General features: G+C 44.2%; 1 protein-coding gene across 3 annotated transcripts in view; it reads right to left on the minus strand.

The window, feature by feature from the left end:
* Positions 1–23,853, minus strand: part of NIM1K (NIM1 serine/threonine protein kinase) — a 107,855-nt gene that overhangs the window by 82,597 nt on the left and 1,405 nt on the right. The gene's annotated exons all lie outside the window — the stretch shown is intronic.

The following is a 23,853-nucleotide window of genomic DNA, read 5'->3' on the forward strand; positions in this document are numbered from 1 at the left end:
AGGCAGCACTTAAAAAAAATATCGGAAATCAAACAAAGCTTCTGACGTGCAATAATGTGACAGAAGTAGCGTGATTGTAGCAGAGGCACCCAATTACAAGACAGCAACGCAAGAAAGCGACACCCAGATAGGAGGTGGCAAGCAGCGAAACACATGCATATTCAACAAGGGGGAGAGCCCAAGAGATCACGCAGGGGGCCGGCGCATACACCGTCACAAAGAGGAAGAGACACGTTCCAACCGCAACATGGAGGCCAAAGAGAAAAAAAAAAAAAAAGGTAAAAAAAAAAAAAAAAAAAAAAAAACATCCTGATTAACGAAACCAAACACAAGCGAACACATAGCACAATAAAAAAAAGGGCACATATACAAAAAAACATAAGCAGCAGAGTAACCCTTTAAGGCCCAGAGATCCAATGTAGTCACTGACTGAATGGTGCCAATTGTAAGGCAATGCATATCTTAGCAAGCCCCATATAAAAATCATAGCATACATAGAGCCCCTCTAGCTGTAGGAAACCTAGTGTCAGATGGAGTTGTCTTCCTCGAGATGATGAACTAATTGTTGTAAAACATAATTAAATGACACAGATTACAATGTCATTCAGTGTCAGGATAAAAGTCACGGCTCCCACAATGGCAAATCAGGAATGTATCTTGTTAATCCACTAAGTTCTGTAGGAGCAGGGCTATCCTTAGCTCAGGCACATGTCTGTTTCCGTGCCTGTTATGTAACAAGCAACGAAGCTACAACACATGGAAAAACTCCCACAACATGAATGTGCAGACCTGAATGTTTTAAAGGGAAATTTCACTTTGAAGAATAATTCACAGTCTGAAGGGGTTGTTCAGTTTAGTAAACACACTTTAAAATACCATGTTAAATAATCATACAGAGCCCTACTCTACAAAGGGTTAATTCACTTATACTTCATCTACTGTGAATATAATGCTAAGGATTTAATCAATTTAACCCCTTAAGGACCAGGGGTTTTTCCGTTTTTGCACCTTCATTTTTTCCTCCTTACCTTTAAAAAATCATAACTCTTAAAATTTTGCACCTAAAAATCCATATGATGGCTTATTTCTTGCGCCACCAATTCTACTTTGTAATGACATCAGTCATTTTACCCAAACATCTACGACAAAACGGAAAAAAAATCATTGTGCAACAAAATTGAAGAAAAAACGCCATTTTGTAACTTTTGGGGGCTTCCGTTTCTACGCAGCACCTTATCATTATTCTGTAGGTCCATACGATTAAAAGGATACCCTACTTATATTGGTTTGATTTTGTCGTACTTCTGGAAAAAATCATAACTACATGCAGGAAAATGTATACGTTTAAAATTGTCATCTTCTGACCCCTATAACTTTTTTATTTCTCTGCGTATGGGGCGTTTTGAGGACTCATTTTTTGCGCCATGATCTGAAGCTTTTAGCGGTACCATTTTTGTATTGATTGGACTTTTTGATGGCTTTTTATTTATTATTTCATGATATAAAAAGTGACCAAAAATATGCTATTTTGGACTTTGGAATTTTTAATAAATGATATATTTTTATAAATCAGACATTTCCGCACGCGGCAAGACCACATATGTTTATTTTTATTTACACAGTTTTTTTTTTTTTATGGGAAAAGGGGGGTGATTCAAACTTTTATTAGGAAAGGGGTTAAATGATCTTTATTCACTTTTTTTTCCACTTTTTGTTGCAATGTTATAGCTCCCATAGAGGGCTATAACACCGCACACACTGATCTTCTACATTGATCAATGGTTTCTCATAGGAAGCCATTGATCAATGATTTTGCTGCTTGACTGCTCATGCCTAGATCTCAGGCAGTGAGCATTCCTTCGGCGATCGGACACCAGGAGGCAGGTAAGGGGACCCTCCTTGTGTCCTACAGCTGCTTGGGATTCCGCGATTTCACAGCGACGGTCCCGAACAGCCCCCTGAGCTAACCGGCATTAGTTTACTTTCACTTTAGACGCGGCGATCAACTTTGAACGCCGCGTCTAAATGGTTAATAGCGCTCGGCACTGATCGCTATTAGCCACGGATCCTGGCTGTTGTTAGACCGTGGCCCCGCGTTATAGAAAGGGAAAGGACCCAGGACGTACAGGTATGCTCTTGGTCCTTAACAGGTTAAATAAATAGATGAAATCTGAAAATCGGCAGCTTGAAATATGCACCAAATTAAAGGGGTATTCCAGGAAAAAAACTTCTTTTTTTAATATATCAACTGGCTCCAGAAAGTTATACATATCTGTAAATTACTTATATTAAAAAATCTTAATCCTTCCAATAATTATCAGTTGCTGAAGTAGAGTTGTTCTTTTCTTTCTGGCAACAGTGCTCTCTGCTGACATCTCTGCTTGTCTCGGGAACTGTACAGAGTAGAAGAGGTTTACTATGGGGATTTGCTTCTACTCTGGACAATTCCTGAGACAGGTGTCATCAGAGAGCACTTAGACAGAAAAGAACAACTCAACTTCAGCAGCTCATAAGTACTGAAAGGATTAATATTTTTTTAATAGAAGTAATTTACAAATCTGTTTAACTTTCTGGAGCCAGTTGATATATATATATAAAAAAGTTTTTTCCTGGTTAACCCCTTTAAGTACGAGTGAACATACCCAAAGAGTATCTCTTGCTCTGGAGGACCTAAAACTTCCATGCAATACACAGATAACTGTGGACACTGTATAATGCTTTACTTCTGTGGTGGCACTGCTGGAGAATTACACAATTTCTGCCAAGTTTCAGCAGATTCAAGCTTATTGACTGGTTGTCCTAGCAGAGGGCCGTGATCAGCTGATCATCAAACTGTGCAAAGATTTTCAACTGAAGAGAGACACAGCAGTCGGCCCAGCAGCTCCTAAATAACCACCAGCACCACCACCAGCTTAGCAAGCATATAAAACTCAGCACACTATTCGGGGTGCTCAAACCTCTTGAACGACAGTAAAGTCCATACATAAAATCCGAAATTGAGACAAGTACGGTCAAAACTCGCCAGTATTTTGCTATTTTTAAGTGTAGTTATACTGATTTTGAGTTAATTTTAGAGCCCATGCACACTACAGAATTTCCACCCAGGACAATTCCAGATTCTGGTGCAGCAGTATTTTATTCTGCTACACTTTGCACACTGTGAAATTCTGCAGCGAAAATTTCAATGACTGAAAGAGAGTCCGTAATTCCACCCAGAGCTGATTTGCCATCAATGGGACAGCGCAGGTCCTCATGGTCATGGCAGCAATTCATTCCGGTGGCACCTGCTGCACATGGATTCTTAAAGCCCATGCTCTCCGGGTAAATTCCACTCAGAATTTCAAAGAGGAAATTCTGAGTGGTATCCTCCTTCTCCTTCCCCCTTCTTCTCTGCACAGGTTTTAATAAATCTCCCCCATTGAGCCTCTCATAGGGTTAAATATCCCCAGATTTATCAATCAGCCTGAAACCCTAATTGTCTGGTTTTTCCCAAAGCAACCAATCACAGATCAACTTTCTAATCTTAAAGGGGTACTCCACTGGAAAATATATATTTTTTAAATCAAGTGGTGCCAAGAAGTTATACAGATTTGTAAATTACTTCTATTTAAAAATCTTAATCCTTCCTGTACTTATTAGCTTTTAAATTCTCCACAGGAATTTCTTTTCTTTTTGAATTTCCTTTCTGTCTGACCACAATGCTCCCTGCTGACACCTCTGTCCATTTTAGGAACTGTCCAGAGCAGGAAAGATTTGCTATGGGGATTTGCTCCTACTCTGGACAGTTCCTAAAATGGACAGAGGTGTCCACAGAGAGCACTGTAGTCAGACAGAAAGGAAATTCAAAAAGAAAATAACTTCTTGTGGAGAATTTAACAGCTGATAAGTACTGGAAGGATTAAGATTTTTTTAAATAGAAGTAACTTACAAATCTGTTTAACTTTCTGGCACCAGTTGATTTAAAAAAATGTTTTCCAGCGGAGTACCCCTTTAACACGATGCACAGGGACGTTCATGCGCAGGGACGTCTGCTGCGCATGAACGTCACTGTGCGTCTTCGTCAAGGCAACTTCACTAGTCCGGGGCCGGCCCGGAGCAGAGAAGAGGGCCTCCCCGTGAAAATGTATAGCCCGGAACGCCTATCCCTCCCCACCGGTGAATAGAAAACTAAAGGGGGGGTCTGGATGATGACGAAGGCCCGTGGAGTGGTCTTCAACCTGTGGACCTCCAGATGTTTCAAAACTACAACTCCGGGCATGCTGGGAGTTGTAGTTTTGCAACATCTGGAGGTCCGCAGGTTGAAGACCACTGAGAGGATTGACAGGCGGTGATGATGAAGGGGGGGGGGGATGATGACAGGGTGATGATGACGGGGTGATGATGGCGGGGGTGAAAATTACAGGGTGATGATGACGGGGGTGTTAACGACGGGGGTGTTAGGGGGTCTGGATGATGACATGGGGGGGATGATGTATTTCCCACCCTAGGCTTATAGTCGAGTCAATAACTTTTTTTTTTCTGGGTTTTTGGGGTGAAATTAGGGACCTCGGTTTATATTCGGGTCGGCTTATACTCGAGTATATACGGTAGTATAACGGTAGTAAACATTACACAACCTATTTTATTATTGGCCCAACTGACTCCATGTTGCCATGCATAAAGCCCATCCTATAACCATTCTTCCTAGACCCAACATTATGCTTTTGCAATGAGGATACAAGTATTTATTAGTATGCTTTTTTCTAATTCATATGTCCCTCACAAATGTGCTGGCAGAGTAACTTCAGTATTATTATTAGCACTACGTCTGGGAAGCCCCCATATACCGACAGCTGTTATTGCGTTTACCCAATTCTCTGTCAAGCAGCCATATCTTGATATTGCATCTGAATAAACAATATAACATTCCTGTAGTCTGGGGGAGCCGTGATGACTGTTCCATGCACTAATTACCTTATACAACATATGATACGAGTGATTTATTGTCTTTTATTGCGCAAATATTCACATTACTGTGTTATACTGACTATTTTTACTTTGCATTTCAAGAACTTGAGTGGTGTGAATGGGACACGTGAGTCCCCTTATTTGCGCACAACATTGGGTTACGAGCCAGCGGTTCAGCTATGAGGGTTCCTGTACCCACCGCTTTCAAGGGCTATCATGGTGCAAGGCAAGATGGCAATGAAGGTCTAGAGACCACATAGACAACGCCATGAAGAAGTTTCTACGAGGGAACATTTTATCAGTCCTACTACCAGGACTATGGTGTGGTGTTGCATAATGTACGGTAGCTGGACCCCTCTTTTTTTTTTTTTTTTTGGAGCCGAGGCAAGTACTCTCCATAACCCAAAGTGCAAGAAAAAGTGTAAATGTGTCACACAAAAAAAAAAAATGTGCACAAAGGATGCGGTCAAGCTCAGCATTACATTGCTTTAGTTGTGGGACCAACATAATAACACCAGCCTGTATGCTACTTGTGCTACTGTGAGCAGTGTGACCTAAATGTGCTGCAATCCCCGGACTTGTCTCCCATCGAGCACATCTGGGACGCCATTGGTCGGTAACTTCAGCAGGGAATTGCCAGCAGTGGATCTTGATTATTTGGAAGTCCATGTGCATTCAGCCTTTAACATTCCTCAGACAACCATTAATAACCATAGTGATAGAGTGCCAAGGTGTGTAAGTGCATGTTTTTCTGTGTGTGGTGTTCATACTCAATACTAAATAAATCAAGATGTTTGCAATTTTAATGTTGAGGAGTGTATAATAAAAATATTCTCCTGATCATTGAGTTCTAATTAGAAAACACAGTCATTCACCTGTTTCAACAAATACAATTTAGTCTAATTTATGACTGGCATGGATTGTTCTAGAGAATCATCTTTAGTCAGAAGAGAAGAAAAGAAGCGGGAATGGCTTCTAAATGTTTTTTGTGTGTAAGGGAGCGTGCTCTGTAATTATCTTCAAAAAATTCACCTTACCGTGCAAGGAATTTGAAGTCAATTTAGACAAGCTACATTTACAATAAAAAAAAAAAAAAAAAAAAATATATATATATATATATATATATATATGTGTGTGTGTGTGTGTGTGTGTGTGTGTGTGTGTTTGCACTCTGTTCAGAAGAGAGAGGTGGGATTATGTATGTGCATGTATTATATATTTATTATACTTTTTAGAAGGGCTTCTTGTCAATAAACTGATAAGAACATGTCCCTCTGTTAGGGTTCCCAGAGATCTGCAGTACGTGTTTAATTTTCCTGCAGCACCACCCCAGGTGAAATTTAGTACTACACAGTGCCCATTCAATGTCTGTGTAATGCAGGGCAGGACAGGTCCTCCAAAGAGATGTTTGCTGGCTTATATACATAGATTTTGAACATGAATATTTGTTGTCTGTAATATTTTGTCTAAATATATAATAAAATTCAACAATTACAGTTTATAACGGGCCATACACTTAGATTACTGCAATCTACATAACAACCTATATAGCCTACTAATATTCATGGATTGCTATCTGTAACACCTGTAGCTAGATGTAGATAGTGTCAGACGCAACAGAACTGAACAGGTGTTTATTAGCAGAGCAGGTACTGTGACAACAGCTAGTCAAGATGGCTACAGGTGAAGGCTGTCTGGAACAAGCTGCAAGCAGACAGGAATCTTGGTAGACAGTCCATGTTCATACAGAGGAGATGCGGGTCAGAGTCCAAGGGATGAGGCAAAGGCAAAACTGAGTATGTAGGCAGGAATCAAGAACACAGGATTTTTATATACAGTGCCTGTCTGCGATTGGAGGAGGATCCATTAGGGAGTCCACGCTGGCTCTATAAACCAGTGTTTGTGTGCAGCCCTTAGTGGACAGAGCGAAAACTGCAGCAAGAGACACACCAGAGCAAGAAGACCAGGAAATACAGAAGACACATGGCACAGGGAATGTTGACCGACGCTGGTAAGAACCAGGACACATGGTACACTGGTGGTTGCCAATCAGCAGAATTTCACTATGCAACCTATGGCAGGTGGAAAGTGTTATCATGGTGCCTGCTATAGCAATACTTGATATTTAGTACTCAGAAAATAACATGTAATAGGGATAGTTTTCTAGGTTTGTAACACAAGTTAAAATTCTGATAATAATTTTGGATAAATGCATATTTTACGTGTTTGCTACCATTAGATAGATATATTACCAGGATAACTAGAGTCTAAGTTTATAGGCATAGGACATAATGAAAGGAGTCAATCTAATAATCTATTCTTAGTCATACAGAAGGTAATCATTGAGAAATGCACAGTTTCCTAGGATCTGACACAAGTATCTGAGAATAAACCTATTCAGAAGGTTCTTGGTAAGTTGCTCAATATTCCACAGCTAAATCCAACAATTCAGTAGCATGAATTGCAGTTATTGTTAGTATCTTTAATAACACAGTCATAGTTCCATCGTGAAAATGAGCAGCATAACAATAGGGAATAGGAAGCGAGCACGGATCATGAGAAAATGCTTTCTTTGTAAGATAAACGTGAAAGTGGTAATGTAAAAAATTACAGTAAAAAATTGAAACAGTGACAGAGGACTGAATACAAATGTCATACATTTAAGAGAATATCTTAAAATATTATACATTGCATAGTTACATAGATAGTATGGTAGAAAAAAGACATATGTCCAAGGAGGTGACGGGAAGGGGTATGGGTGAATGAAGGGGATGTGATTCTATATTTCTGCATATTCATTAATGTTATTTTGTTCTAGGAATATATCTAACCCTGTTCCTTCTTTTACCAGTTCCTAAGGTAGACTGTTCCATATATTCACAGTTCTAATGTAAAGAAGGATTGTCGCCCCTGCAGTCCAAATCTTCTTTTTTCCAGACAGAAGAAGTGTCCACTTGTTTTTTGAGGAGGTTTTACCTCAAAATATTTGTATGTGCCATTTATATACTTAAATAAGTTGATTATGTGATGTCCCAGTACAGGTACACGGTCCTGTACTACCTGTAGGCCCTGTCAGGTTGAGTCCCTCAGTGACCTGGGGGCTCCCTTTCAGGGTCTCCCCCTGTTGTCTCCCTGTTGGTTTTATTTGGTGTGTATGTCACTTTAATGCATAGACAGTATCTCTATGTATAGATAGTATAAAGGACCTGTGGGAGGTCTCCAGGACCTGTGAGTAATTCTGTCACATGTTATGTTATGCAGTCACATGATCTGTTGTCACAGGTACTACCAGAGAGCACCAGTTTAACCTATGACCCACAGCTTGACCAAGCGGCTTTAGTCCAGCCCCCCACTATATAAAGGGGCGGCCATTGCAATTAGCTCTCTTAGCACTTACCACCAGCTACCTTACTGAGCTCAGTTACCAGAGATCTCAGGACAAGTGTTCAGCATCTGGAAGGCCACACAGCTCAAGTCTACAAGTCTATGTCTGCTGTCACTGAAACTAGTCAAGTCCTGCACATAGTCAAGTCAAGTCTAGTTACAAGTCAAAGTCAAGTTTATTACAAGTATTGGTCCAGCTCGCTGCAAGGTCCTCTGGGTCCTGGCCACCTCTCTGGGAATTCTGGCCTTAGCTGTGAAGATAATTACACCTGTCTTCTACTCAGTAAAGCCTCCATTTAACCATAACTGGTTGTGGACTCTTTATTCACTACTAGCCCATGGGATAGCGAAGAATCCGGGTGTGTGGTGTTTCGGAACCCGAAAACCACACTGGTGTCACAAACACATAGGGGTTAATGCCATCTGACCCAGGGGGTTAATAACATCCGATCCCACCACTCACACCACAACACCCGTGGTCCCGCCATTCACCACAGTGGCTCACCACAATTATATCCCTCTTTAAACATCTCTTATCAAGACTAAATTAAATTATTTTTATCTTTTCTTATAGTTAAGATGTTCCATGCCCCATATTAGTTTAGTCGTGCGTCTCTGTACCTTTCCAGTTCCACAATGTCCCTTTCATGAACTGGTGCCCAAACTGAACAGCATATTCCAGGTGAGGCCGTACCAATGCTTTATAGATGGATAGTATTATGTCCCTGTCCCTCTAGTCCATGCCTCTTTTGATACATAACAATATCCTGCTGGCCTTACATGTGACTGCCTGATATTGCATGCTATTCTGTAGTCTATGATCTACAAGTACACCCAGATCCTTCACTAACTGTGACTCTCCCGGATTTACTCCTCCCAAGACATATGATGCATGCAGTTTTATCCTAAAACATACAGTATAGTCCTAATGGCTTCATTCAAGCTATTAGAATTGTAATGGTCCATCATCATCACTTTCAAGTAGAGTTGAGAGTCCAACATTACCTTTAAGGGGTTAGACCACAACAGGATTTATCACCTATCCACAGGATGTGAATGTATGATAGCTGGGGGGGCCCACTGATCATGAGAACAAGGGTTCCAAGTCCTCATTCTGAATGGAGTGGAGGTCACACATGGCCATTACTGTTTTATTCACGGTCGATGGGGCTGATGGAGATTGGAAGGTATAGCACTTTGTTAGTTTCTATCTTTGTTAGTTTCATTGATATTGAATGTAGCAATAGGGCACATACGAGTGTCACTGAATTCAGATGAGGGACTTTTAACCCCCATTGTCGTGATGGGAGAAGGTCCCACTAATCATACATTTATAACTGTTACGCCGAGCGCTCCGGGTCCCTGCTCCTCCCCGGAGCGCTCGCTACACTCTCCCCACTGCAGCGCTCCGGTCAGTTCCACTGACCCGGGGCGCTGCGATTCCGCTTCCAGCCGGGATGCGATTCGCGATGCGGGTAGCGCCCGTTCGCGATGCGCACCCCGGCTCCCGTACCTGACTCGCTCTCCCTCGGTCCTGTCCCGGCGCGCGCGGCCCCGCTCCCTAGGGCGCGCGCGCGCCGGGTCTTTGCGATTTAAAGGGCCACTGCGCCGCTGATTGGCGCAGTGATTCCAATTAGTGTGTTCACCTGTGCACTTCCCTATATCACCTCACTTCCCCTGCACTCCCTTGCCGGATCTTGTTGCCATTGTGCCAGTGAAAGCGTTTCCTTGTGTGTTCCTAGCCTGTGTTCCAGACCTCCTGCCGTTGCCCCTGACTACGATCCTTGCTGCCTGCCCCGACCTTCTGCTACGTCCGACCTTGCTTCTGTCTACTCCCTTGTACCGCGCCTATCTTCAGCAGCCAGAGAGGTGAGCCGTTGCTAGTGGATACGACCTGGTCACTACCGCCGCAGCAAGACCATCCCGCTTTGCGGCGGGCTCTGGTGAAAACCAGTAGTGACTTAGAACCGATCCACTAGCACGGTCCACGCCAATCCCTCTCCGGCACAGAGGATCCACTACCTGCCAGCCGGCATCGTGACAGTAGATCCGGCCATGGATCCCGCTGAAGTTCCTCTGCCAGTTGTCGCTGACCTCACCACGGTGGTCGCCCAGCAGTCACAACAGATAGCGCAACAAGGCCAACAGCTGTCTCAACTGACCGTTATGCTACAGCAGTTACTACCACAGCTTCAGCAGTCATCTCCTCCGCCAGCTCCTGCACCTCCTCCGCAGCGAGTGGCCGCTCCTGGTCTACGCCTATCCTTGCCGGATAAATTTGATGGGGACTCTAAGTTTTGCCGTGGCTTTCTTTCCCAATGTTCCCTGCATCTGGAGATGATGTCGGACCAGTTTCCCACTGAAAGGTCTAAGGTGGCTTTCGTAGTCAGCCTTCTGTCTGGAAAAGCCCTGTCTTGGGCCACACCGCTCTGGGACCGCAATGACCCCGTCACTGCCGCTGTACACTCCTTCTTCTCGGAAATCCGAAGTGTCTTTGAGGAACCTGCCCGAGCCTCTTCTGCTGAGACTGCCCTGTTGAACCTGGTCCAGGGTAATTCTTCCGTTGGCGAGTATGCCGTACAATTCCGTACTCTTGCTTCAGAATTATCCTGGAATAATGAGGCCCTCTGCGCGACCTTTAAAAAAGGCCTATCCAGCAACATTAAAGATGTTCTGGCCGCACGAGAAATCCCTGCTAATCTACATGAACTCATTCACCTTGCTACTCGCATTGACATGCGTTTTTCCGAAAGGCGTCAGGAGCTCCGCCAGGATATGGACTCTGTTCGCACGAGGCGTTTCTTCTCCTCGGCTCCTCTCTCCTCTGGTCCTCTGCAATCCGTTTCTGTGCCTCCCGCCGTGGAGGCTATGCAGGTCGACCGGTCTCGCCTGACACCTCAAGAGAGGACACGACGCCGCATGGAGAACCTCTGCCTGTACTGTGCTAGTACCGAACACTTCCTGAGGGATTGTCCTATCCGTCCTCCCCGCCTGGAAAGACGTACGCTGACTCCGCACAAAGGTGAGACAGTCCTTGATGTCTACTCTGCTTCTCCACGTCTTACTGTGCCTGTGCGGATGTCTGCCTCTGCCTTCTCCTTCTCTACCATGGCCTTCTTGGACTCTGGATCTGCAGGAAATTTTATTTTGGCCTCTCTCGTCAACAGGTTCAACATTCCAGTGACCAGTCTCGCCAGACCCCTTTACATCAATTGTGTAAACAATGAAAGATTGGACTGTACCATACGTTTCCGCACGGAGCCCCTTCTAATGAGCATCGGATCTCATCACGAGAGGATTGAACTTTTGGTCCTCCCCAATTGCACTTCTGAAATTCTCCTTGGACTTCCCTGGCTTCAACTTCATTCCCCAACCCTGGATTGGTCCACTGGGGAGATCAAGAGTTGGGGGCCCTCTTGTTCCAAGGACTGTTTAAAACCGGTTCCCAGTAACCCTTGCCGTGACTCTGTGGTTCCTCCAGTAACCGGTCTCCCTAAGGCCTATATGGACTTTGCGGATGTTTTCTGCAAAAAACAAGCTGAGACTCTACCTCCTCACAGGCCTTATGATTGTCCTATCGACCTCCTCCCGGGCACTACTCCACCCCGGGGCAGAATTTATCCTCTCTCTGCCCCAGAGACTCTTGCCATGTCCGAATACGTCCAGGAAAATTTAAAAAAGGGCTTTATCCGTAAATCCTCCTCTCCTGCCGGAGCCGGATTTTTCTTTGTGTCCAAAAAAGATGGCTCCCTACGTCCTTGCATTGACTACCGCGGTCTTAATAAAATCACGGTTAAGAACCGCTACCCCCTACCCCTCATCTCTGAACTCTTTGATCGCCTCCAAGGTGCCCACATCTTTACTAAACTGGACTTAAGAGGTGCCTATAACCTCATCCGCATCAGAGAGGGGGATGAGTGGAAATCGGCATTTAACACCAGAGATGGACACTTTGAGTATCTGGTCATGCCCTTTGGCCTGTGCAACGCCCCTGCTGTCTTCCAAGACTTTGTTAATGAAATTTTTCGTGATCTTTTATACTCCTGTGTTGTTGTATATCTGGACGATATCCTAATTTTTTCTGCCAATCTAGAAGAACACCGCCAGCATGTCCGTATGGTTCTTCAGAGACTTCGTGACAATCAACTCTATGCCAAAATTGAGAAATGTCTGTTTGAATGCCAATCTCTTCCTTTTCTAGGATACTTGGTTTCTGGCCAGGGACTACAAATGGATCCAGACAAACTCTCTGCCGTCTTAGATTGGCCACGCCCCTCCGGACTCCGTGCTATCCAACGTTTTTTGCGGTTCGCCAATTATTACAGGCAATTTATTCCACATTTTTCTACCGTTGTGGCTCCTATCGTGGCTTTAACAAAAAAAAATGCCGATCCCAAGTCTTGGCCTCCTCAAGCGGAAGACGCCTTTAAACGACTCAAGTCTGCCTTTTCTTCGGCTCCCGTGCTCTCCAGACCTGACCCTTCCAAACCCTTCCTATTGGAGGTTGATGCCTCCTCAGTGGGAGCTGGAGCTGTTCTTCTACAAAAAAATTCTTCCGGGCATGCTGTCACTTGTGGTTTTTTTTCTAGGACCTTCTCTCCGGCGGAGAGGAACTACTCCATCGGGGATCGAGAGCTTCTAGCCATCAAATTAGCACTTGAGGAATGGAGGCATCTGCTGGAGGGATCAAGATTTCCAGTTATTATTTACACCGATCACAAGAACCTCTCCTACCTCCAGTCTGCCCAACGGCTGAATCCTCGCCAGGCCCGGTGGTCTCTGTTCTTTGCCCGATTTAATTTTGAAATTCACTTTCGGCCTGCCGATAAGAACATTAGGGCCGATGCTCTCTCTCGTTCCTCGGATGCCTCAGAAGTTGAACTCTCTCCGCAACACATCATTCCTCCTGACTGCCTGATCTCCACTTCTCCAGCCTCCATCAGGCAAACTCCTCCAGGAAAGACCTTTGTTTCTCCACGCCAACGCCTCGGAATCCTCAAATGGGGTCACTCCTCCCATCTCGCAGGTCATGTGGGCATCAAGAAATCTGTGCAACTCATCTCCCGCTTCTATTGGTGGCCGACTCTGGAGACGGATGTTGTGGACTTTGTGCGAGCCTGCACTATCTGTGCCCGGGATAAGACTCCTCGCCAGAAGCCCGCTGGCTTTCTTCATCCCCTGCCTGTCCCCGAACAGCCTTGGTCTCTGATTGGTATGGATTTTATTACTGATTTACCCTCTTCCCGTGGCAACACTGTTATTTGGGTGGTCGTTGATCGATTCTCCAAAATGGCACATTTCATCCCTCTTCCTGGTCTTCCTTCAGCGCCTCAGTTGGCTAAACAATTTTTTGTACACATTTTTCGTCTTCACGGGTTGCCTACGCAGATCGTCTCGGATAGAGGCGTCCAATTCGTGTCTAAATTCTGGAGGGCTCTTTGTAAACAACTCAAGATTAAATTAAATTTTTCTTCTGCATATCATCCCCAATCCAATGGACAAGTAGAAAGAATTAACCAGGTCTTGGGTGATTATTTACGACATTTCGTTTCCTCCCGCCAGGATGACTGGGCAGATCTCCTGCCATGGGCCGAATTCTCGTATAACTTCAGAGTCTCTGAATCTTCCTCCAAATCCCCATTTTTCGTGGTGTACGGCCGTCACCCTCTTCCCCCCCTCCCTACCTACCCCCTTGCCCTCTGGTCTGCCCGCTGTGGATGAAATTTCTCGTGACCTTTCCATCATATGGAGAGAGACCCAAAATTCTCTCTTACAGGCTTCATCACGCATGAAGAAGTTCGCGGATAAGAAAAGAAGAGCTCCTCCCATTTTTTCCCCTGGAGACAAGGTATGGCTCTCCGCTAAATATGTCCGCTTCCGTGTCCCTAGCTACAAGTTGGGACCACGCTATCTTGGTCCTTTCAAAATTTTGTGTCAGATTAATCCTGTCTCTTACAAACTTCTTCTTCCTCCTTCTCTTCGTATCCCTAATGCCTTTCACGTTTCTCTTCTTAAACCACTCATCATTAACCGTTTCTCTCCCAAATCTGTTCCTCCCACTCCTGTTTCCGGCTCCTCGGACATCTTCTCCGTCAAAGAGATCCTAGCTTCTAAAAAGGTCAGAGGGAAAACCTTTTTTTTAGTGGATTGGGAGGGTTGTGGTCCAGAAGAGAGATCCTGGGAACCTGAGGACAACATCCTAGACAAAAGTCTGCTCCTCAGGTTCTCAGCCTCTAAGAAGAGGGGGAGACCCAAGGGGGGGGGTACTGTTACGCCGAGCGCTCCGGGTCCCTGCTCCTCCCCGGAGCGCTCGCTACACTCTCCCCACTGCAGCGCTCCGGTCAGTTCCACTGACCCGGGGCGCTGCGATTCCGCTTCCAGCCGGGATGCGATTCGCGATGCGGGTAGCGCCCGTTCGCGATGCGCACCCCGGCTCCCGTACCTGACTCGCTCTCCCTCGGTCCTGTCCCGGCGCGCGCGGCCCCGCTCCCTAGGGCGCGCGCGCGCCGGGTCTTTGCGATTTAAAGGGCCACTGCGCCGCTGATTGGCGCAGTGATTCCAATTAGTGTGTTCACCTGTGCACTTCCCTATATCACCTCACTTCCCCTGCACTCCCTTGCCGGATCTTGTTGCCATTGTGCCAGTGAAAGCGTTTCCTTGTGTGTTCCTAGCCTGTGTTCCAGACCTCCTGCCGTTGCCCCTGACTACGATCCTTGCTGCCTGCCCCGACCTTCTGCTACGTCCGACCTTGCTTCTGTCTACTCCCTTGTACCGCGCCTATCTTCAGCAGCCAGAGAGGTGAGCCGTTGCTAGTGGATACGACCTGGTCACTACCGCCGCAGCAAGACCATCCCGCTTTGCGGCGGGCTCTGGTGAAAACCAGTAGTGACTTAGAACCGATCCACTAGCACGGTCCACGCCAATCCCTCTCCGGCACAGAGGATCCACTACCTGCCAGCCGGCATCGTGACAATAACCAATGCTGTGGCCCAATCTCAGGACTCCATAGCATCCTGAATGCTGATCCAGGGATTTATTCTGATGCCATATTGGAGTCGGGAAGAAATTTTTTCTCTCATGGGGCAAATAGCATCAGCCTCATAGGGTTTTTTTTCTTCCTCTGGATCAACACAGTAAGGTTTAAGGTTGAACTTGAAGAACACTTGGTCTTTTTTCAACCTTACAAATGATGTAACTATATCCTTGTTCTTGCTCTGTAGATCTTAGCACTCAGGGCTCTAACATGGAGCCCTCCTGATATACAGTTATGGCCGTAAATGTTGGCACCCCTGAAATCTTTCAAGAAAAGTATTTCTCAAAGAAAAGGATTGCAGTAACACATGTTTTGCTATTTTGCTACACACATGTTTATTCCCTTTGTGTGTATTGGAACTAAACCAAAAACCAAGCAAATTGGGCATAATGTCACACCAAACTCCAAAAATGGGCTGGACAAAATTATTGGCACCCTTAACTTAATATTTGGTTTCACACCCTTTGGAAAAAATACATGAAATCAGTTGCTTCCTATAACCATCAATAAGCTTCTTACACCTCTCAGCCGGAATGTTGGACCACTCTTTTTTTGCAAACTGCTCCAGGTCTCTCCTATTGGAAGGGCGCCTATTCCCAACAGCAATTTTAAGATCTCTCCACAGGTGTTCAATGGGATTTAGATCTGGACTCAGTGTTGGCCACTTCAGAACTCTCCAGCGCTTTGTTACCATCCATTTCTGGGAGCTTTTTGACATATGTTTGGGGTCATTGTCCTGCTGGAAGACCCAAGATCTCGAACGCAAACCCAGTTTTCTGACACTGGGCTGTACAGTGCGACCCAAAATCCGTTGGTAATCCTCAGATTTCATGATTCTTTGCACACATTCAAGGCACCCAGTGCCAGAGGCAGCAAAACATCCCCAAAACATCATTGAACCTCCACCATATTTCACTGTAGGTACTGTGTTATTTTCTTTGAAGGCCTTATTCTATTTTCGGTAAACAGTAGAATGATGTGCTTTACCAAAAAGCTCTATTTTGGTCTCCTCTGCCCAAAAGACGTTTTCCCAGAAGGATTTTGGCTTGCTCAAGTTAATTTTGGCAAAATGTAGTCTTGATTTTTTATGTCTCTGTGTCAGCCTTGGGGTCCTCCTGGGTCTCCTGCCATAGCGTTTCATTTCATTTAAATGTCGATGGATAGTTCGCGCTGACACTGATGCTCCCTGAGCCTGCAGGACAGCTTGAATATCTTTGGAACTTGTTTGGGGCTGCTTATCTACCATCCGGACTATCCTGCGTTGACACCTTTCATCAATTTTTCTCTTCCATCCATGCCCAGGGAGATTAGCTACAGTGCCATGGGTTGCAAACTTCTTGATAACGTGACACAGTGGATAAAGGCAAATCTAGATCTCTGTAGATGGACTTGTAACCTTAAGATTGTTGGTTCTCAAGTCCTCAGACAGTTCTCTTCTCCTCTTTCTGTTGTCCATGCTTAGTGTGGCACACACAGACACACAATGCAAAGACTAAGTGAACTTCTGTCCTTTTTATCGGCTTTCAGGTGTGATGTGATTTTTATATTGCCCACACCTGTTACTTGCCCCAGGTGAGTTTAAAGGAGCATCACATGCTTGAAACTCTTATTTTCCCACAATTTGGAAAGGGTGCCAATAATTTTTGCAGCCCATTTTTGGTGTTTGCTGTGACATTATGTCCAATTTGCTTTTTTCCTCCTTTTTTGGTTTAGTTCCAATTCACAGAAAGGGAATAAACATGTGTCTAGCAAAACGTGTTACTGCAATCCTTTTCTGTGAGAAATACTTAATTTTCTTGAAAAATGTCAGGGGTGCCAACATTTACGGCCATTACTGTACGTGTATCACTAGGGACATTATTAGAAGTGTTATCTCATCACAGACAGCCCATTTAATCTGAAAGCCATCTGAACAGTGCAGATATGGCCCCAGAACTCCATAAAACAGCCAGGGGATGATTATGCAATGGCTTTTCAGGAAAGATGTAGCATTACATGGTGGCAATGCAGATAAATAGCTGTCTATATAATACATGGATGACTGGAAGCGGCCCTTGGTGTTACATCACGTTGAACATAGTGGGAAGTCCCTTTTGCATTTAGTTATCCTGCCTGATTTACAGGACCCACCTAGAAGAGCCCTGCACGGGACTGTTTTTTCAATCCTGCTCTCGCCCACTCCTGATGATATTTTGACCAAACTCGCCCACTCCCGCAGGGTGTTTGCTCCACTCCTGCCCACTCCCACAACATTTGTGTCCAATCCTGCCTGCTCCAGCTAATATTGGAATGTACAGACTAGGGTGCAATGCTCTGCACATACCCCCACCAGTATAGGAATGTACACCACACACACACTGCTATACACATGGGGGGTATGTGCAGATTACAGAGCATTGCACCCTAGGGTCTGAAGAAGATACTAGGGAGAATGCTCTGCAGTCTGCACATACCCCCCCCCCCCCCCCATGCGTATAGCAGTGTGCTTGCAGTTGCACTAGTGCAGAGTCCTGCTATACACAGGACTGTGTGTGTGAATTATGAGTAACATTGGTGGCAGTGTGTGTGTGTGTACCCATCGCATGAGCCTGCTCTCACTTACCAGGCCCGGTGGCAGAAGATGATGGATCGTCTTCCGGATCGCCTAAGATGGAGTACAGACGATCTTCAAGGGCAGGCTGAGCGTGGGCTCCACAAAACGGAGGCGCGGCGGGGGGAGGAGACAGTACTGGGAGGAGAAGTAGCCTCACCCTACTGCGCTGCTGGTAACTGTAAGCTCGGTCAGCGGAATATGGGGCTAACTCGGAGTCACTAAGTCAGACTTATTATATTGAGGCTGCCGCAGTGGTGCAGGATTTCCGCTCTGACCGCCCGCGTCCCGCCCACAGCAGCCACCTGTCCGCCCACCCCCACACGTCTTGGGTTGGGTCCCATAAGATCCCAATCCTAATGCAGTCCTCTACCACCTAGAACACCTCTATGCGCTAAAAAGAGATATGGACAGAAGTTGACAAGATTGGACAACCTCTTTAAAAACCTACAAAAATAGAACTTACTTGTGACCAAAAAGGCACATAAACCACAATCTCAATTTACACACACATACAAATTAATATATACAAATACGTAAATTCATTATAAAACTATACTGCAAGTAAGTCTAGGCTCACACTATGTTTTTTTTAAGTTTTACACACACATTTTACATTCCTGGCAAACATAAAAATGTATACATTGAACAGATGCTAAAAAGGATTCTGCTGTATATGATACAGCAGAATCTGTTTTCCATTGACTCACATTATAAAAAGCATGCAATGTATACCTTTCCGCTGTAACCAATAGTGTAGTTAACTATGTATACACAAACTAAATACAAAGAAATGGAAGGTAATAATCCACCATTACAGTATTTAAAGCAAATATTCTTTTATCATAAACCCTTATATAACATCATTATGGGAATACTGAGTAACCCATTCAGACAAAGCATTAGAATAAAGTGACAGACGAGTTCCTGAATGATGTCAGGGAGGTTACCAGAGACACAGTGGGAATATCAAATTCCATGTAAAAGGTTCAGGCAGATTTAAACCGGTCAGGCGCTATGCTATATAGCATTGTTTCCCAACCAGTGTGCCTCCAGCTGTGGCAAAACTACAATTCCCAGCATGCCCGGACAGCCTTTGGCTGTCCGGGCATGCTGGGAGTTGTAGTTTTGCCACAGCTGGAGGCACACTGGTTGGGAAACACTGCTATTAGAGATGAGCAAACTTACAGTAAATTCGATTCGTCACAAACTTCTCGGCTCGGCAGTTGATGGCTTAACCTGCGTAAATTAGTTCAGCCTTCAGGTGCTCCGGTGAGCTGGAAAAGGTGGATACATTCCTAGGAAAGAGTCTCCCAGGACTGTATCCACCTTTTCCAGCCCACCGGAGCACCTGAAAGCTGAACTAATTTATGCAGGAAAAGGCATCAACTGCCGAGCCGAGAAGTTCGAGACGAATCGAATTTACTGTAAATTCGCTCATCTCTAACTGCTATATAGTATAGAAACATAGAATGTGTCAGTAAAGAAGAACCATTCGGCCAATCTAGTCTGCCCAATATTCTGAATACAATCAACAGTCCCTGGTCCTATCTTATATGAAAGGTATGGTGGATAAATGGGAGTCTTCCAAAAGTTTGGATAATCACATTTTATTTTTGTGTATTGTATTCGCACAGAACCAGAGCCCCCAGAGGAGACCGTGCAGGTGTACTATCCTGATCAGAACTGCTTAGACCCTTTCACACTATAAAAATTCATCCGTAATGAACGTCCATCATAAAACTCTTGAAAATCGTCCATTCATCGGCCGTTAGAAAATCCCATTATAGTCTATGGGATTTTTCTAATAGCCGTTTTAACCTGTTATCGTCCGATCTTAATAACGGCCATTATTTTGTGACGGGCGAATGAACGGAAGAAATAATCCCGTTACTATCGCCCGTCACAAAATAACAGCCGTTATTAATAACGGGTTAAAATGGCTATTAGAAAAATCCCATAGACTATAATGGGATTTTCTAACGGCCGTTAGGGATTTTTTAACGGACGATTTTCAAGATTTTTATGACGGACGTTCATTACGGATGAATTTTTATAGTGTGAAAGGGGCCTTACAGTGGATCATATGATTATATCAAACACTATTTTATCCGGTTGAACATTATTCTTTCTTGCACTGTCAACATCATGTGGATGTAAGGGCTGTCCAAATTCTAGCAGGTGACATGGAACTGATGATGAAAGACAAAAACCCTGCAGATAAACTCTAGAAGCTGCTCTGATGTTGCTGGATCATCAGCAATAATATCATCAGTTTAACATCATACAGTTACCAAATGCTACATAGCAGTGTCCGTCACATTGTGGCTCCCCAGCCGGTGAGAAATGACAGCCCCCAACGTGTCTGCATGAAGGGACTTGTATTTTTATGACGGCTGGAGTCACAGGTTGCATACCACTGCTGTATGTCACTTCTTAACTATGTACACTTGTGCCATTACTTTACAACAGAAGGACGTCTATGTATGAGATGCATGTAGTTCTCTCAAGGACTTCTAACATGCTTGTACTTGACATTAGGACCATTTCCACTGGACATTCTCAGCAATCATACCAGACATGACTGCAAAAATAGCCCTACACACAGCAATGTTTTTGCCATTAAAATGACGGAATCCCGATGGACCTTAGAGCAAGTCAATGAAGTCCATCTATATTCCTGAGAGTGTATTTACATCACATTTTTGTAATACAGTTCCCCTATCAAGTTTTTGCTGAAAATCGGATTCCTCAAAAACGGACTAAACTGTATCAAAACGTGTGTACACATTTGAATCCATATATGGTTAAAAACTGTATACGGTTTGAAAAATGATGTCCGGTTGCATCCACTTTTTTTAGAAAAAAATGTATAAGTTTTTAACTTTTCACTCCATTATGAATAAAGTTTCACTTGTTTGATTGAAATTCCCCCCCCAAAAAAATCCTGTGCAAAGTCAAAAACTGTTTGTATGGAACCATATGTACAAACAGTTCTGTACGGTTCCCATTGACTCCCATGTAAAAAAAAAAAAAAAAAGAAAGTATACGGTTAAGACAAATTTTACACTTTTTTTCTGGCAGTTTTTGGATATCTGCCACTGCAGTTTTTGAGACAAAGTCAGAAGTGGATTCAAAAGGAATAGGCCATATAAAGGAAGGACTTACACTTCTCCTCCCTTATGGATCCACTTCTGACTTTGGCTCAAAAACTGCAGTGGTAGTCTTCCAAAAACTGCCAGAAAAAAACCAAGCGGAAACTTAGCCTTAATACGGTTTTTCACCCAGAGCAAAAACCGGGGTACGGTTTTGGGTATGGGAAAAAAAAAGGACAAAACCGTACAAGATGCAAAACGGATGCATAATTTAGCACACGGTTTTCAATAGAGAGTCAATGCATACGGTTTTCAAGACGGTTCCATATGGTTTTCACATTGAAAACATATATACAGGAACTCTACTGCAAAAACGTGGTGTGAATGCACCCTAAGGGTACATTCACACGGGCGGATTACCTGCAGCATATTTGTTGCGGAAAATCCGCAGTGGATTTTGCTACCATTGACTTCAGTGGGTCAGCAGAAAATCCGAAATAGAGGCAGATATGCAGAATTTCTTTCAAACCCATTGAAGTCAATGATAGCCGAATCCGCTGCGGATTTTCCACAGCAAATACACTGCGGAAATTCCGCATATAATCCGCCCGTTTGAACGTACCCTAAGACAGTGTTTCCCAACCAGGGTGCCTCCAGGTGTTGCAAAACTACAACTCCCAGCATGCTGGGAGTTGTAGTTTTGCAACACCTGGAGGCACCCTGGATGGGAAACACTGCCCTAAGAATTTGATGGCCTTTCTTCCACCCATAAAGCCAATGTTAGGTTACATCTAAAGCAGATTACATCCCATTTCATTAGTGATTAGTAATCCCCTTACTAATTTATACCCCATTGTGTTGGTGCGGATTTGCTGCTACAGATTTGCCTGTGGGTTTTTAGGGCCCTTGTTCACAGAGGCAATTTAGAAAAAAAATGTCCTTGCATAATTTCATAGTGAATCTTTGCCATTCAAAATGGAATTGGTGCTTGTTTCACATGGGAATAAGCCCTAAAATTCAAAGTCTCATTCAACAATTGGGGGTCCACTGCTGCTGTGATAAAGTTTAGTGTGAGATGACGTGAGTTATGTATACATGTTGAAGTTTCTGCAATTGCCTTCTGCAGGATTCTATGAAGTTTTCTAGAGTCACAGCTGGGACTAGAGGATATCCTGTATTTTTATATACATAGACGCATGCAGTCTGCTTTTATATACCATGATACAATGTCACAACGCTAGAGGATATAGCCTGAAACTGCATAGAATCCTGTAGAAAAGCAATGAGGCTAAGTTTCCACTTGTTTTTTTTTTCTTGCAGTTTTTGGAGATCTGCCTCTGCAGTTTTTGAGCCAAAGCCAGAAGTGTATTCAAAAGGAATAGGACATATAAAGGGAGGACTTACACTTCTCCTCCCTTATGGATCCACTTCTGACTTTGGCTCAAAAACTGCAGTGGTAGATATCCAAAAACTGCCAGAAAAAAACCAAGTGGAAACTTAGCCTGACAGCGACGCCAAAGCACATGCGTAACTCGTGTCTCGCAGTCTGCAGCCATCATGTTGTAAACTGCATCACACCAGATTTATTTGAAAGAATGAATATATTCTTTCTTTTGGCAGAATCTGGATCTGTGTTGAAAGTTCTGCCCCGAGCAGCAAAATCTCATTGAAAACAATGGGAGGCTGCTGCAAGTGTATTACATTCCAAACTGGGCCCTTAGGAAGAAAAACAAACAAACATTCATTTAAAATGGACATCTGTCGGAAATTTGCTGAAAAATCTGCAGCAATAGTGTTGTATGTCGATTTTATTGCGGATTTTGATTTTAAAATCTGCAACAAACCAGCGAGAGAAATTGATGTAGCGTTCAACATAAAACTTTGCAACATACAACTGTGCACCCCCAAAAGTTTTGCTAGAAATAAGTTAAACTTCCCTTCGCTTGGAAAAGAAAAAAGTCCATTTAAAGGGGTACTCCCGTGGAAAACGTTTTTTTTTTTAATGAACTGGTGCCAGAAAGTTAAACAGATTTGTAAATTACTTCTATAAAAAAATCTTAATCCTTCCAGTACTTATTAGGGCCTATATACTACAGAGGAAATGCTTTACTTTTTAGATTTCTCTGATGTAACGACCACAGTGCTCTCTGCTGACCTCTGCTGTCCATTTTAGGAACTGTCCAGAGCAGCATATGTTTGCTATGGGGATTTTCTCCTGCTCTGGACAGTTCCTAAAATGGACAGCAGAGGTCAGCAGAGAGCACTGTGGTCATGACATCAGAGAAATCTAAAAAGTAAAGCATTTCCTCTGTAGTATATAGCCCTTAAAAAGTACTGGAAGGATTAAAGGACATCTGCAGCAATACAAACACTTATCCCCTATCCTCAAGATAGGGGATAAGTGTTTGATCGTGGGGGGTCCGAACGCTGGGGCCCCCGGCGATCTCCTGTTCGGAGCCGTGGCTGTCCTGTGCAGGGGGCGTGCCAGCTGCAGCATGACGTTGCGGCAGGCACGCCTCCTCCATACATCTCTATGGGAGAGGCGGGGAGGCAGCGTCCGTGCCTCCCCGTCTCCCCCATAGAACTGTAAGGGGACAGGGAGGAGACGGGTCGACGCTACGCGCCTTAGCACTCACCATGAGTGCTTATGGTGGCGCCACCGTTAGGAAGATGGTGGGAGGTCCCAGCGGTCGGACCCCCCGCGATCAAACAGTGTAATCCCGCTGCAGTTGTCCTTTAAGATTTTTTAATAGAAGTAATTTACAAATCTGTTTAACTTTCTGGCACTAGTTGATTTAAAAAAA

Source organism: Hyla sarda, chromosome 1, assembly GCF_029499605.1.
Source record: "Hyla sarda isolate aHylSar1 chromosome 1, aHylSar1.hap1, whole genome shotgun sequence".
NCBI lineage: Eukaryota > Metazoa > Chordata > Amphibia > Anura > Hylidae > Hyla > Hyla sarda.